The following is a 14,884-nucleotide window of genomic DNA, read 5'->3' as shown; positions in this document are numbered from 1 at the left end:
TTGGGTAACTCTATAACTGTTGACAAGATCATTTTTAAAATGAAATTTGAGTATTCATAAGTTGAGATTCGTAACTTCAATCAATATATCAAGCTAGGAAATTAAAATGCACGAAATCTTGTAGGAGTAAATCTCTCAGTCCAGGGAGAAGGCATATGTCCATCTATTTGATCTAACTTTGGTAAGCAGAAAATACAAAAATATAAGGATAGGCACTATTATGTGCACATAGCTCTGTTTTACCTTTTCATTAATAAGAAAAAAATACAAAATTTGAAGGATAGGTACTATTATACGCAAATAGGTCAAACACATTGCTCAATTCATTCCCTATATAATTATGAAATGATACACATTATTAGACATCAGGCATGCCACTAAACAAATAAAAACTGTGTCAAACCAAACTTTACTCTTATATTAAAGGATGCACACATATTACATCGATTTATGCTAAATCCAAAAGAGAAGCAATCAGCATCCCAAGAAAGAAGCAATACTAAATCAGATCTGTCTAAATTGCAACAGCAGCCTGAATATATATATATATATATATAACCTGCAATAGTTCTATTTTCTACTAGGCATAACTTAGGGCAATCCCAAAAAGGGGACACTACAAAATCCTTCAATGATTGGAAGGCATATGTTGAAACTCATATTGACAGCATCAACTATTAAAAACCGATTCAATGAAAGATACATTGCAAACAATGCAAATTCATCTTGCTGTGTCATGTCACCTTTTTCTGTAATCAGATTAATTAGACTTTGAATATTTAGTAGCTCAAAATAACTTTGTTTTATTAATAAAGTGCAACTAATATTCTATTATTAATAAATGGGTATTTAAGGATCATTTTTATTTTGTGGCAGCTAAGTACAAAAGAAATGCTATTTTAATCAAAAAGATTTTTAAAAATATTATTCGGAAAGTTCCATCGGAGCCTATAAAACGAGGTTGAGGAAAAGAGACGAGAAGATTTTGAAGACTGTTTATTCCTCTTTAGATATTTGAGCCTATGGCTAAATTCCTTCCAATGACACTAAATACCTCAATGATTGCCTTGACGACAAAAACCCAAAAGGCTGAAGTTGAGGATAAAAACCCTCTCCTCTCAGCAATGTGGTTCGTCCAAGATCACGTTGGGCGCTGAAAAAATACACATTAGTAACTAGTTTATATGGGACAAAGATTTTTATGTATTTCCAGTTTTCTTTTAATTTGCAAAAAAAAAAACGGTATCCATATCGAAAAGGGAAAAGGCATCAGTCTCAAGCAGACATCTGCCCACTCACCAAGGGAAACAGAAACTGATAAAAGAAAATAAAATTTTGTTTTTCTATTCAGCTACCAGTGTAAAGTTTGCTATAGTATAGATCTAAGTCGAGTCTGTCTTGCAATAGTCATTACAAATTTTATTAAAAGATCTGCCAGCTTGAGTAAAAATGGTAGATTCATGCGAATTCACAAATAGCCCAACATAGTATGGGGGTGAAAAACTCTCTATAAAAGGAATGCCAAGTCTGCTGCTCACTTGGAGAAGTGTCAGAGTTAGCAGGGCTACAGAGAGGCTTGTTTACTCGTTTAACGTCCGGACTCGGAAAAGACTCGACAAATTGAGAAACCCAAAAAATTCAAATATTTTTAAAGATTTAACATCTTTTGCATGCATCATTTAATAAATTAACCTTAAAGACACAATTAAGTTAAGCTAACACATTAGAAATATAAATAGTGTCACTGTCTAATTTCTACAATATTCATTGAATATGAAATCCATGGAATCGGAAGTTCAGAACATAAATCAAAATAAAAGCTAGAGCCTAGAAGACTAAGACTCCGACTAGCCTATATTAGTGACTGGTTGAGCCCACAACCTAACTATGTGTACACCTAAGATAGTTCCTTGAAGATTTTGCAGCCAAGAGTTTTGCTTGTGTCAGCCAAGAATTTTGCTTCTGTCTGAGGCTCAGCCTCAATAACATCCACATCATCCTCACTCTCAGTCCCAGGGCCCTCCAATATGTCTCCATGTTCTCTAGCCTCCTTTTCTGGATCCAAAAGATCAACCCATTCCAAGTCTTCATCAGTAAAGAAAGGATCAAAAACCTCAATGTTCCACTCTACCTATGGATCAAGCTCCTCTAAAATGATAGGAGATGTGTCAGTGCCCAAGATGTGTAGCACAAATGCAAGATACTAACTTGCACAAACAATCAGCAATCAATATCTGAGACCCCATTGATCTGCTGGTTTGTTCTCTAAAACCCCAATATTTTTCTCTAATCCATTTTTTTCCTCTCTTCCTTGTGTTTGCAAATGAAAGAATAGTCTTTCGTCTTTGAGAGAAAGTATAAAACCAAAAAGTCAAAGTAGATGGATTAAAAAAATGGCTTTTTTCACTTTGTTTCTGTTGTCACTGCAGCCAAGTCCCAAGCTCAAGACTCAGTGAGTCAGCCCAGACTCGGTCCGATTTGGACGAGTTTGAGCCCAGAACCAATTTGGCATCTAGACTTTGTGAGTCCTACAAAAAACTCGTAGTGTTGTAACCATGATAAATATTACTATATATAATTAAGTCAAAAATGAATACCACTAATTACATTATAAAATTAATATGCAATGTTATACTATAATAAATATTTGAAATAACTAATAATTATAATATTAAATAATATAAATTTAGTGTGTTATTATTGAAATTAATATAATTAATATTAGTATAATACCATTAGTTATATTAATATAACTAATAAATATTAATGTAACTAATCCTTGGGATGGTTACTCCTTGATTATTTCTCAATTTCCTCACCTTCAGCCTCTTTGTGATATTTATGCTAAGGTTGGGTGGAATAGAGTGGTAGATTTTAAGCTTGTTATTCTCAAGGGCCATGTACAAGTGACTTCTTGGAAGGATCCTCAAGAGTGAAGAATAGGTGGCACTTCAGAAAGTCATCAAGAGCTAGTTGAGATTTTGTCTAGGAGATTGTGTAACTTTCTTTAGGAAAGAGATATTCTAGTTTGGGGTCCTAATCTGAAAGGCAAATTTATTGTTTCCTCTAGAAACCAAGAGTTGGATAGGTAGTTGCATGACTAGAGGGAAATGTTGTGGTGGAAACATGTTTGAAATTGCTTCTTTCGGCCTAACGTAACTTTTTTCTTTGGTCGGTTTTCCGAGTCAATGCCTCACCTAGGACAATTTACGGGAGAGAGGCTTCCCAGACCTGTCTAGGTGTGTCCTTTATAAGAAAAGCAAGGAATGTGTTCTCATCTATTTTTCTAGTGCTCTTACAAGAGAGATTTGGCTCACCTATGGTAGAGTGCATGGAACCATGCATGGATAGACTAGGTTGTCCTCTAGTTAAGTCCTCTTTTCTATAGGTTGCCTAGCTTCTTGGTTCAACTTTCATCGTTTGGAATTTATGGTTGGAAAGGAATAGAAGGATCTTTGAAGATTTAGAAATAGTGAGTGGTCTTGTATGGAGAAAACTTGTTTACAGGCTTCTAGAAACTATTCTTACAAAATGCGACGTTACTAGACCTGTAGATCCCAATGATCTAACTACTACAAGGAATTTGAATGTAGTTGGCAATAGACAAGCCCCCCTGTTAGAAGGAGATTGAAGGAATCCAAACAAAAAATTCATCAAGAAGGGAGGTGGCTCCATCCTCGTGACAAAGTCTTAGAAATTAATATTGATGGGTCATCTACATAAGATAAGATAAAGTAGATCACAATGATCTAACTGCTATAAGGAATTTGAATTTAGTTGGCAATAGACAAGCCCCCCTATTAGAAGGAGATTGAAGGAGTCCAAACAGAAAATTCATAAAGAAGAAAGGTGGCTCCATCCTCTTGACAGAGTCTTAGAGATTAATATTGATGGGTCATCTACATAAGATAAGATAAATTTATTAATGTCTAACAATAGACCACAAACAAGTTTAAGGGACTGAAACACATACAACAAGGCCATAGCCATTAGTGGCTATAGCAAATGATGTAAGCTGAAAGACAAAACAAGAAACCAAAATGAAAGAACAAGAAAACCCTAAGACCTCCTCACACATGAGTAGTCCAAAATCGAAGCGTGTAGACTGGGAGGGTGAGCCTTGGGTCGTCCCAAGGAGCCATGGGACAGAGGATGATGGTATTGAGTGTACCCTTTGCGAGGTCTCAGAAATCTGGTGTGTTTTGAAGAATAGCCAAGAGACCTCTTCATCCCCCGAGTTGGAGGCCCACAAGCGAAAGAGTTGATGAGTTGGTCCAGAGTCTATCTCTATCTCAGAGAGAACTAAACCTCAAGAGTGTGATCACGAAGCTGCAGGCCTCCTACAAGAGAAAGACACTGTTGATTAGTAAAATTGAAGAAAGGACACACTTAAACACCCTTTGAACAAACAATAGAATCTCCCCCTGATCTCATAGTAGATGGGACAATGAAAAACAAAATGGGTCTCTGGATCCACCTCCCAAAGAGGCCAAGGGCAGAAAATCTTTTCTGTTCTACCAATTTGATGATCGGTCTGAATGAATAGCCGATGGGAGCCCACCATGAAGGAGCCCAAGGAGATGCAAAAGGCATAAGTGCAGCGGTGGTGAGGAATTGAGGGACGAACAATGATCCCATCCTGGATACTCATACAGTGCTCAGCATAGAAGGCCATCCTCGGATGGAAACTCCTTAGAGGGTTGCTCCACCTCAGTCCAAATGTGCTAATTCAACTCCTATCGAGATGAAAAGAGGTGAGCAGGGGCATCCTGAGAGAACTAAAAGGGAAGGAGGTGATCAATCGTGATCCCAAATGAACCAAGAAGAGCAAAGGCTTGGGTGAACCAACAATGAGCCTTGTCAGTTAGGTCAAACCCCGCAATTACCTCCAAAGAGCAATAAGCCAAGTAAGAGCATCTAGGGCGATTCCCAGAGGAATCAGCAAAGCCTCAAAGTCGATGGAAAAAAACAAACTAGATCAAAGATAGTCTCAAGTCAGAAGGGATGAGCATTGAATTTGGCTAAGATGATGCTATGCAACGTGGACCGATGATATATGAGAATGCGTCGAAGAAAGAAGATCTAGACTCTCTTGACCGAAGCCCAATCAAACTCCATGAGAGAGGGCCCCATAAAACCAAGCTGCAGATGACAATCAATCCGGCCAAGGAGTCCATGAGGGACATCTTCGTCATGGTATCCTAGAAGTGATGTTTGAAGCATTGTCTTTCAAGCATAGCCAAGGAAGCAAGCCCTTTGTTGACTCGGGGCTGCATAGCAGGTCTCAAGCTTAAATGGGGTCTGGAGAACTTCACCTCCAAAAAGTATAGGAGGACATGATCTCAATCTAATCACCCTGAAAGTGGAAATGGAGATGTGAGAAAATCCTATAAATTTGGGGACTAATGGATTTGGTAAGCATAGAAATGGAAGTGTTGTTTTCATCTTCTCTACCTATAAAGGATTTTGCTCTAATAATTTTATGGAGGCTATAGCTATTCTTCGGGCTATTGAAAAGGGTACTCTCTTGGCTAGAAAAAGATTGTTTGAGTCTAATTAGCAAATTAAAATTGGTACGCTTAATGCAAAACCTCTAGATGTGGCTAATCAGAAAAAGTTGTGGTGATTAAACGTATCTCAAATTTGTGTTATTCATTAGATCATATTTCCTTCTATCATATTCCTTGGGAATGGAATAAAGTTGTCAATTGTTTGGCAATATGGGCTTCTAAGAACCTGGAAAGGGTGGCATGTGGATGATTGGAACCTTTTGAGGCTAAAGTATTTGGAGATGTTGGATAGGTTAATTATGGAGAACAAAATTGTGCAGTTTACCCTTTGTGGGTTTGGTTCTTCTTCTTAAGTTGTCAAGTGATCATGTTTTGGCCTTGGGCCTAATGCTTTATATTCTATGATTTGATTTGAATAATTTTTTAACCCTCCTTTTTCCAATAAAAAAATCATACAAAACTAATTATTAAGAAATGATAAATATTATTATATATAATTAAGTTTTAAAAAATCACTAATAACATTACAAAATTAATACACAACAATATAGTATAATAATTAAGTTAAATAACTAATCATTATAATATGTAATAATTTAAATTTAGTATAATACTATAAAAGTTAATATAATTAATATTAATATACATAATTACATTACAAAATAATTTACAGAAATCTAAGGAGCAACAAAAGAAGCTAGAAATCTTATTCACAAAATTTTGCTGTTGTTCACAAGCAATTCATCACAAATTCTGCCATATGAACTTATTGGAAAAATATAGGACTTGAATGGAGTTTATTCAAAACAGCAACTGCATCTAGACCTACAAGGAAATGGATCGAAAACTTGGGGTCTATGGGAGGGACTAGCAGATCCTTATTTGTGTTGGTTCTTAATAATTCCACCAATAAGTGTAGGCCCAACGAAGGAACTAGCAAACCCACTAGAAATATGCCTATTGTTTGGGTAGATCACCACTATCTTCGCTAGTTGAGAAAGTAAAAATAATCCAATAGGAGTGGTGAATCAACCCTAAGGATTTAGAGTTAATCATCAAGGACAACATCAATGCATACCCTAGATGTTGAAGAACTGGATACAATAGTTCGAAGAAACACCCAAAATATTTTACACTAGGCAACGCTCGAGGGAAATGACCCCAAACAAGTCTACAAGATTGTAATGTCCGATTTAGGACATTATATTATTCGCTTCCTTATTCTTATAAATCTTGATAATAATTCTTATAAATAACTTCAGGTATGTGTTCTATACTTGGAAGTACATAAAATTAGTACTTATCCTCAAGGGTTTCCAAATTCTTGAATATTATTATGAATGATAGTTTTATGTATAGGATAAAATAATTAGGAATATAATCTTTCCTAATAATATATTAGTTTATACAACTTCCTTTTATGGGTTTATGCCCCTTTATTGTAAATCAAACTTATATTAATATTCTTTATCTAAGGGTCCTCTTTATCCTTTTCCCACTTAATGTTTATTTAACATTTCATTTGCGTGGACTTGTGAATATATTTTGGTCTTGCATATGTCTATAATATTGGATATGCTATCTTACCTTTATTCCACATACCGCTATATGCTAACGTGACTTGGAGATGACATGTCTATCGTATTTGCAAATTCTAATTTCCATGCCTCTTAAATGTTGGCCATATTCGATATGCACCATCTGCACTTCATCGCACGTCCTTCGTATCCCTTCAATGAGATTCAATGAATGACCTTAGATACAAATTTCGATGGAATATTTAGATCTTGATATGATTTTTTGAATGTGGGTTTTCCCCTTCATTTCTTTTCCCATTAAATATCATTGATGCCTCGACTAGAACGGGACGTGATTCTTCACATAGCAGTTGGATTAGGTTCATCGGACTTGTTAATTAGTATTTCATATGTGAAATCATATGTGTGAGTCGGTTATTAGTATTTCATACGTTAAACCATATGTATGGGTTGGGTCCTTTTTTGATTTTATATATATTTATTGGGCTATATTTAAATGTTAAAATATAGACATTAATGTATATTATTGAAGATGTCGTAATTATTATGATAATATAAATTTATATTATTATAAAATAATTAAGTAGAATAAATAGATTATAAGTATTTATCAATATTATTATTATTATTTTTTGAATGATCGATAATAGAATTATTATTATATTTTATCCAGTTATATTCATAGGATTCTCTTTAGGAGGGGTCATGACAAAGACTCAATAGTCAGGTGCTTGCAAAACTCATTGAATCTCCAAGACTCTGAAACCTAACAAGTCTCGTAGGATAGCATCGGCCATTTTAGTTAGTTTTTTTCAAGAAACTTAATGCTTGTTTGGTATATGACACACCCATATAGCACTTACGACCATACCCTACTATTACAGAAGTAATTTGGTGAAACATTGGATTTATTATTTACCAAGAATGAATCGTTCATATAGATTTTACAAGAGAGGTGTCTCTATAAGAAACATACAAATAATAGAAAGAAGCTATTATACAAGATATTTACAATATCTAGAAGTGACCACTAGATATAAAAATAATCGAACTTAGGAATTTTAATTTTATAGCCTCCCTTGATGGTCAACTAATCAAAAACAACAAGATGCCTCCTAAATTTGATAAACTTCTCTCGAAGTAGGAAATTGGTAAGAATATCAATAGTTTGATGTACTGTAAGTACAAACTATAAATCCAAATATCCATCTTTAACCAAATATCTGATATAATGACAATGAATGTCAATATGCTTAGTGCACTCATGGAAGTCTACAACTTTAGCAAATTTGAGGACCCCTTGATTGTCACAAAAGAGAGGTGAAGGGTCTACTTGAGATATATGGATGTCAGAAAGCATCTTATGAAACTAGACTACCTTACAACCTACTTTGACTATTCCTTGATCTTTACCTTCCATTAAGGAAAGATATATTGCCTGATACTTCTTACTAGTCCAAGAGATGGCACCTGTGCCCAAACTAAAGACATTCAGAAGTGGATCTTTTATCACCACCAAAGCCTCCTCAATCCGAATTTGTGTAACTAGTTAGTCATGGATGTCATGGATGTTTGGTTCGTCCATAGAAGATACGAATGTCTGGTGTGCCCTTGACATAGAGCAAGATGCACTTCACTCCAGGCCAGTAATCTGAAGTAGGAGTTGTCATGAAGCAAGATATGCATGCAAATTTGAGATCAAGTCTAGTGGCAGTGAGACTGATCAAACTACCCACTATTTGCCTAAATGCAGATTCATTCTTAACAGAATAACCAAATTTGGCTAACAACTATAGACCAACCTCCATAGGTGTAGATGCAAGTCTGCAATCCTACATTTTGAATTTGTCAAGAGAAACCCTAACATATTTAGATCAAGAGATAAATATGCCATGTGATTGTGGCCAAACCTCAACGTCTAGGCATTAGTATAGAAGCCCAAGGTCAATCATGTTAAACAATTGGCAGATCTTTTGTTTGATTTCTAGAATGAAAGATGTTGATTTGCTAGTCATGATCAAATCATTAACATAAATAACTATAAAAGACCACTAGTAGTCTTGACATATAGATTTGAATCAGGACTCCTCTAGAAACCTTGATCTATAAGGTAGTTATCAATTTTCTTCTACCATGCGAGAGGAGCCTCTTTGAGACCATAGAGTTCTTTCACTAGTTTGAGAACCTAGTGTTCTTTACCAGCAATCTTGAATCAGGAGATTGCATCATGTACACCTCTTCCTATAAGTCATCATCGAGGAAGAATTTTTTACATCCATTTGGTGGACTTTCCAATCAACTATCATGTCCCCCGTTTAGAATCCTAATTATAACATTTTCTCCTTTAAGAAAGATTTAATAAACAAATACAAATAACATTTTCCTCTTTTCATACAATTACTATAAATGTTTAATATGATCATGTATTTAATATTATCATAAAATAGAATATAATTAGAGTGTAAATAAATAAATAGATTTGTTACACTGAGTAAATAGGTAATATAATATGTATATGTAATTAATATAATATAATTATTAATAAGATAATATCATTTATTAAAGGACATGGCTTTACGGAACAAAATTATATACAGAATATTAACATCAAGAAAGGGGGAGGGGGAAATATGGAGAAAAATATATGAAACTAGTCTACAAAAAATCTAATCGAGAACTACTAATAAATAAAGTCCAGTCTTGACAGGGGACATTACATCAACTAAGCTGCCATTGTAAGAAGCAAGTTGATAGTGCTCATTTTTTTGTTAGAGCAAAGATCAATTAAAAAGTAAAGTCCCGAAAGGGGACATTACATCAACTACGCTACCATTGCAAGAAGCAAGTTGATAGTGCTCATTTTGTTGTCAGAGCAAAGGTCTCCTCATAATCAATCCCTTCACACTAAGAGAAACCTTTAGCAAAGATGAGCCTTGTATTTACCTAAAGTATCATCAGCTTTTTATTTCACTTTGAAGATCCATTTGCATCTGATGGGTTTCTTTCCTGAAGGAAGATCTGACAAGACACGGCTATTATTTTCAATTGACTATGATGCTCAATTTTCATAGCCTCTTCCCACTCAAGTATCCTTTCCGCCTCTATGTATGTTTGAGGGTCATACACATTGTGAATGTTGGACATGAGAGCAAAATTGACAGAATCGGAAAATTTGTACTTCTTCTAAGTAGTTCTACCATCGATGAGCTCATCATCATGAAGATCGCCTATTGTCTTAGCCCATTACTTAGGTTAGAGAGTAGGCATACCAACATCAGAAGCAAGAGGTATAATGTGATCATTTCCAAACAAAAGATTGGATGATACCTCAGGAAAATTAGGTGGTGTGAATACATGTCTAGGCGAGCCTATGGGAGAAAGAACTGGTGGAGAGGCAGGAACAAGAACAACTAGAGCCTCCTCAACTAAAGACCTCCAATTAGATGGACATAATGGAAGACGAATATCCAAGTCTCGAGCCTGGACAAATTGATCCTCTAAATTCATTGTTGGAGAGAGCTTAATTGGCCCTCATTCCTTGTCAAGGACCACATCAAGACTAAACATGAGAGTCGAGAAAATTAGTCTCGATGTCAACTAGGCAATAGGTTTTACCATTATCACTATAGTCGGTGAGCATGGTTTTCTAGCTCTTGGCATCTAACTTAGTGCAATTAGCATCAGGAATCCAAACAAAATAGTGGAGCCAACAACTTTGAGATGGTTGACTCTAAGCTTATGACTTGACCAAGCCTCTTCTAAAGTCTGCTTCTCGAAAACCACTCGAGGACAATAGTTAAGAAGATAAACAGTAGTGTGTGCTGCTTCAGCCCAAAATTTATTAGGAACAGTTGTGTTCAAGCATAGACTAGGCCATTTCGGTAATCACACAGTTTCTACGCAAAACAACATTGTTATTTTGAAGGGTATAGGATTTTGTTCGTTGGCGCTTTATGCAATATTGTTCACAAAAATGGGAGAAGGAAGGAGAACAAAATTCTACTCCATTGTCAATTCTAAGAGTAACAATATGTTTACCAAACTCTTTTTCTACTAATGCTTTTAACTTTTGAAATTAAAAAAAACATATATAAATTTTTATTAAGGAAACACACCCACATTTTATGAGTCAAACCATTAAAAAAAACTAATAAACACCTAGAACCAATAATAAATACCTTAGAAGCTCTCCAGAAGTTGTCATCTGAAAACTGGGTGTAACGCTTCTTCCTAACTTGAAATGTTCTACAAACTCCAAGGTTCTAGGTCTAAATCTTTGGTAGTTCAATGACAAGATCTTCCCGAACAAGCTAAGAAAGATAGTTCACATTTAAGCTCCCATATTGATGATGCCAAAGTCTACTAACAAAGGAGTGATGGCTGCCATAGCGAGCTCCTGAGAATCACTAGAGTAAACATATCTAAATAAACCATGATCCTCAAGACCCACAACAGAAGTATGTGTATCCCAATCAATGATATTTCACTGATGTGAACTTAATTAAAGTCATGTCAAGTTGAGGGGCTTGTCTAGGAATTTGACTAGCAAAGAGAAGATTGAGTTCCATTCCAAGAAAATAGTACACATCAACGAAAATCAGTTTCCTTCCTCTAGACTGAATATGTATATTGCATCTTCCAGCAATGGTGTATGCTTCCTCTCATTCCAAAATAATTGAACCTTAGAGTGGATGAAAAATTGTGAACCAATCTTGATGATGACTGAAGTGGCAAGAGGCACCACAATCAATATACCAAGTAGAGGATTTAACATGATTTGCAAGTCTTATAGCAATGAAGTCATAATAGGAAGATTCACCCTGCTAGTGTGCTTCGCAACATGCACTTGAGGCTGTAAACCAGATTGCTTGGCTTGAGTAGCTAAGTGTTTATGACACTCCAACTTCATATGACCAAACCTATCTCAAGAGTTGCATTGAACATTTTTCTTCTTCGAGCCTTCTAATGATAAAGTAGAGGAATTATGTTGAAAAGACTGAGAGAACTAATACTTGCTTGTTGTTTTCAGCTAAGAAGGCTTGGGCATTTGAAGATGAGATGGTACTATTGTCAAATTGTTGTTTCCAACATTCTTATTACGAAAGCATTATACAGAGATTAGAAAATGAAACATCAAGATGAGTGGAGGCAATGTTAAGATTTTTTAAAAAGTGTGCATAGGAAGATGGAAGACTCTTTAGGGTGATCACCAACATGTCTTATTCCTCCATTTTGAATCCAATGGTTACCAATTGATCTTAAATATCCTTGATTTTATTGAGATGATTGTGCAAGGATACCTCATCATCCATCATGATGGAGAAGAGCATGTTCTTCAAAAAGAATACAAAACTCTTGTCAAAGGTTCCATGCAAGCTTTTTAGATGGCTCCAAAAATTTTTAGTTGTTTTACCAAAAGAAACCTACAAGAGCTGATCATCGTTGTTTACCGTATAGGGTAAACGGTTTATTAATGCATACAGACAATAGACAAGAACATGTAACACAGCAGTATTCCTTTTATTATTCGCATATATACCAAAGAGATTACATAGTGCTTCCAATGATGATTCCAACCATGATCCAAAGTCCATTCCGGACGGTGTACATATACCATTCCGAAGGGGTGACTCAACCGTCATGCATCCCTTCAAATGCTAATCTACCCGTCAACTATTTTATAATTTTACCGACAACATCATCCCCCCCAAAAAGCAAAGTCGTCTCTAGACGACAATTACAAAATATCCGAACAGATTAACAAAACGGGATACATTAACTAACTAACTATAACAAGATAGATATGCTTCTGTCACACCACTTTCATATTCATTCCGTGCATGCATCAAACTGGTCTCCAAAATACGTTGCATCTGCAATCTTTGCTAACACAATACTGTTTCCTTAGTTGACCTTAATAGCCACCTGTGCCGCTTTCTCTGCTTCCAACTCCTAGGTACACTGAGCCAAGTGTCGCAGTACTGCCTTCAACTAGATGATCAGCTCCTCCCGAGCTCTCTATGCATCCACCAAGATAGCCTCATGTCCAACACCTACTCCAAGTGCCTCAAAACGTATCACCCCTCTCGAAGGCTTGCTCTATTGTTCCCTCGACCTCTGATACATAGACACTCCATGCCTGTAGCAGCTCCAAGTCTCATCAATTGGACATACTTCCCATGACTGATAACTGAAACGATTGGGCATCTAGGGGGCAACGTCCCCAGTGGGGTCGCTGCCCCACGAGGTCCTACCATTCTCAAAGCCACACAAAATTCCATGGAATACACCATTTTTGTGATTTTCTTCCAATCCCATACTCTTTCTAGCAACTGCTTATGCTTGTGTTTTGAGTTCCTTGGTCTTGAGTGAATTCTGCCGTAAGGCAGATTCTTACATGGTATAAGAGCATGATCAGAATAACTGTATAGTATTCAATACAATGTACAAGTACACTAAGAGTGTCTGAATATAAAAGCCTTTGAGATGCATCTAGAATGCCTTGGAATCAGCATCATGATAAGTCCTACAACCAAGCACATGTCCACCAAATATGAGTTATCCTCCATTAAGCACAGAAGTAAGTGCGATGATGAGAGGATAAGCCTACAATGGTGTGACACGCAAATCAGTGTTGTAGACAACATGTGCTAAATTAGAAGTGCAAATAACTATGTTGTCTACATGACAACTCAATGAATGATGCAAACTCCTGTGTTGTAGACACCATATGCACAATTAGAGTTGCATACTTTTGTATTGTCTACATAACAACTCAAAAAGGTGCGCAAACTCCTAAGTGTCTCATAAAAATAAATAATAAAATAATGCAAAATGATAAAATAATGCACTAACCTAAGTAAATTTAAGTAAAGTGTATATAATAAATACCTATTTACACCAACACCTATTTATGTCTTTCCCTTCCCTTGGGCATCATGCGTTATTCATTCTAAACATTTTTGATTTGTCGTCTTTTTTTTTTCTTTTTTTTCGCTCCTCTTCTGACTGCTTCCTTATGGTTTTCTGCCAAGCGAGTACATACTCTTCAGTTTGCTCCACCCTTAGTCGTATAGCAAGGCATTTGTATGTAGCCGTACGGTGCTCAAGATTGCTTGCAATGGTCGTACAACATGTTCGACCTATTTTGCATCTTGTACAGACAATGCGTTTTGGCTTCCCTTTGTCCGTACAATAACTATTCTGAAATCTGTACAGTGCATGGTTTAAACTCAATATTCCCGAATTTCATACGAGCTATATAGTGCCTTGTTATTTCATTTCCACGTCTGTACGGTGTGCGCAGGATGGTGGTGGTAATTCTATACGGTTTCCTTTCTGGCTTATGGTGATTAAGATGTTCTATGCTTAAATTGCCACACAGTGTACGGTTTGCTCCTGTTCTCTCCAGTGTATGGTGTCTGATATGTCCGTACAGTCTCTAGCCTTCCGTACAGTCTTCAATATCTCTGCTTTAGTCGTACGGTGTTCAAATGGGTCGTACGGTATCTGTACCCTACCTTTATAACTTTTCTTTTTTTTCATTTTATTTTCTCTTTTTTTTCTTTTTTTCCTCTTCTCTCTCTTTTTTTTTTTACATTTTGTTGAATTTTACTACTCGATATTCATCGATGATGGAATAGTTCGCACATGATATATGTTTAACTTGGAACCGTTCACCACTTCATTATCACCTACTTCCCGAATTTGGTATGGCCCAACCCATTTGACTTTAAACTTCCCCAATTTGATTTCGTTCCGCCTGCCATACTTCAACACCAGCTCTCTCAGTTGAAACTTGTTTAGTTTTAGGTGTTTATCATGCCACGCTTTGCG

At 36.0% G+C, this 14,884-nt stretch overlaps 1 protein-coding gene across 2 annotated transcripts in view; it reads right to left on the bottom strand.

Moving 5' to 3' along the window:
* The window catches only part of ARP2 (actin related protein 2), a 306,387-nt gene that overhangs the window by 62,309 nt on the left and 229,194 nt on the right, over positions 1-14,884 (bottom strand). The window lies entirely within an intron of this gene.

Source organism: Cupressus sempervirens, chromosome 9, assembly GCF_028749045.1.
Source record: "Cupressus sempervirens isolate cs-2001-9-10 chromosome 9, ASM2874904v1, whole genome shotgun sequence".
Classification (NCBI taxonomy): Eukaryota; Viridiplantae; Streptophyta; class Pinopsida; order Cupressales; family Cupressaceae; genus Cupressus; species Cupressus sempervirens.
This window is presented reverse-complemented; position numbering and strand designations above follow the sequence as displayed.